The sequence below is a fragment of the Sinocyclocheilus rhinocerous genome, unplaced genomic scaffold (assembly GCF_001515625.1).
Source record: "Sinocyclocheilus rhinocerous isolate Xijiao unplaced genomic scaffold, SAMN03320098_v1.1 scaffold2970, whole genome shotgun sequence".
NCBI lineage: Eukaryota > Metazoa > Chordata > Actinopteri > Cypriniformes > Cyprinidae > Sinocyclocheilus > Sinocyclocheilus rhinocerous.
This window is the reverse complement of record NW_015639523.1, coordinates 74,733-77,708: the sequence shown is the minus strand read 5'-3', so window position 1 is coordinate 77,708 and position 2,976 is coordinate 74,733. Positions and strand designations below refer to the sequence as shown.

The 2,976-nt window shown below is 35.8% G+C and overlaps 1 pseudogene; it reads left to right on the top strand.

Moving 5' to 3' along the window:
* Positions 1-2,976, top strand: part of LOC107751317 (radical S-adenosyl methionine domain-containing protein 1, mitochondrial-like) — a 7,017-nt pseudogene that overhangs the window by 3,093 nt on the left and 948 nt on the right.

Below are 2,976 nucleotides of genomic sequence, written 5' to 3'. Positions count from 1 at the left end.
AAATACCATCTAAACTTTTCTAAAGACAGTAAGTTCCCCTCAGACATGCATTCATATAAACTCCTACCACTAATTGAATCGCGATTTGTTTAGCATCTCAACTGATTTGAATCGTCACATATTTGAATCGATTTTCAGCCGGCTCGCGGTTAATCGTTACATCCCTAATTTGCAGCAATTTCTAGTGATTATTAACGCATCATGTGCATTGATTTTGTATCGATAACCTTACTACGTATATGGAATAACCATTTTATAAAAGCAATAAGCCCCGTGAAGCCGTGGTTTACAGTGAATTTATAACAGCTAAGGGGGTTACGCGTTGTGCTTAACAACACCCCTTAGCTGTTAAAAATTCACCGTAAACCACGGCTTCACGGGGCTTATTGCTTTAGTAACAATATTACACAATATTTTTGAGTAGTCTTGATTTTTTTTTTTATGGAATCTAACTGAATAAATAATGTAAAATCTCATAAATTATTTAATCTATGGCACAATGATTTTAATATTATTAGTGAAATGTGCTTATTTGTTTTAAGTTGATTCTCAAAAGTCCGTGATTTTGAGTAAGGCCTGTTTGTATTTGACTTTGAGTTAATTTGTACAATTAAAAGACTGTATACAGCCAAATAGGTTATGTAGCAAAGCTACTGCTGATTGAACAAAGCAATATACACACTATTTTTAATTATCACCTTAATTTTTTTAATGAAAATTACAAGACCCATGATTCATCTTTTTTTTACAGTGAGAGCAGGGTTTCCGCGGGGTCTTCAAAAGTCTTAAAATGTCTTAAATTTAGTTGTATCAAATTTAGGCCTTAAAAAGTCTTAAATTGTACAAGAAAGTCTTAATTATGATTTCAAGAGGTCTTAAATTTGGGGATGGAAAGACCAGAATTGCGATATGGCTGAATGTGACGATTAAACTTCAAAAGGCTAACATTATGATTTCATTGAATAAACACGAGCGCTGCACATTCAAAGTCCGGTGCTGCGCTGCTTTGTGTTCTGCCGTTACCGGGGAAACAGTTATATTTCTACCAAACGCTCCACCTGCTGTCAGAGAATGAATGAGCATTTTCAATAAAACTTGTTTTGTTCAGAGTTCAGACGAATGCGAAAATCGACCCATGTTTTTACCCTGCAAACACGCAGAGCTTTAAATGTGAACTGGTGGATCGATAAGAAGACAATGCATTATAAAAATCTAAACATAGGGGTGTGCAATATTTATGGTCTCCAAAAATATCGTAATTGTTGTTTTAACGATGTGCGATTTGATATTATTGATATTATCATAGGCAGAAATCCCGGGGGGGAAAGGACCCCCCCCATCTGAGGGTTGTCCCCCCTAAAAATATTATTAAAAACCAGGCTGTGTATTGTAAATAACAATGTTTTACACTTTAAATAATTGTGTAAGTAGTAAAACAACACAAACGGGGCAAAAATGCATTTTAAGTTTAGAAACATTTTGAGTCTCCCCTCCCTTGCCTCACAGTGCTTTGATCCAAATGCCTGCTTTCTTATTTTACATCACCTACATGCACACGAGTCCGGTGAGAGAGAACAAAGTCAATAGTTGTGGAACTCCAGCAAGTAAGGCTGTCAAGGCTATTTTATTCACTTAAACATCGGATGAAGTGATTATTTTATCTTTAATACAGATGATGCCAATGTATTTTTCGATGAGTCGCTATGTTAGCAATAATTACCTGCTTGACAGAAAGGGTTGCCAGGTTTTTTACAACAAAAAACTCCCAATTGCTCCCCAAACTATCCGAGTTTTGAGGGGGTCCCCCAGTAAAAATAGTGTTCCGGGGGCTAAAATACACGTTATTGGGGTCACTTCAACCCGCGGACATGGAAAAACAACCCGCGGCAACAGTGATAAAGTAGCTCAATTCCACGGGAAAACCGCAGACTTGGCAACACTGTGACGGATACAACGGACACGAGCGCTGTCTCTGCGTGACCACAACAGCTTGACGTTGTCTAATTTGGCATGGTCTCCCTGCTGCACTAATAGTAGTAAGGCTTTCCTCTGTGTTTACATATCCTTACTAGTACAATTTTAGCTGTATTATTTGTGTCCCCTTCAAAAATCACTCTTGTGAAATTTTATGTTTATTGTCCCCCCCACTCCCCAACTGTTAGATGAAATGTATGCCCCTGTTTAGAATTATCACATAATTTAAGATATGGGGCAGAAAATTTATATCGTTTCTTATAGTTAATATCACACGAAGAGTGCCGTTTTTTTTCTCCAAAAGTAAGCATGATTACAAATGTGATATTGATTTTATACAACAGTTCAATAAACAAGTAGTTAATATTAAGAGACAAGTTTTAGACACCATATTTCCTGTTTTTGCTCCATTTCTCCAACAAAAATCATTTCAAACACAACCACAGTGCTGTTTTGCGTCTCTGAGCAACAGGACTCTGTTTTGTCCCTGAATGAATTACCCCGTTTAAATGATTGGGTTCAAACGCAATGACTCACTTATTAACAGTGACTTGATGCCTTTTCATTTTTAAAATAATTTCAAACATCAGTTTTCAATGTTTTATTTTTTAAATGTCAAAACATTATTTATGCATTTGTAATTGCAGGTTAAAGTATTTAATGTCCCTCAGAGCTGCATTAAACTGTGTAAATGCATCTAAATGACATTTCTAATGCAGCTTCTGTGTTTATCATTGCAAAGATACATTTTGTTGATACTGATTTAATTTGCTTGGTAACAACCCAAATGCAAGAATTTGACTCAAAAGATGGTGCACACTTTTAGAAAAAAATGTCTTAAAGGTAAAAATGCCCATAAAACTTGTTGGAAATTATTAATTTATATTACTGCTGTGAACTGACCACACAGAATATGAAGAATATCAAAAAATTCAGGAGTCAGCTGTCCACGGTAGTCCAAGATATCAGCACAATAACACACTCAGCAAAATATTGTCTAAT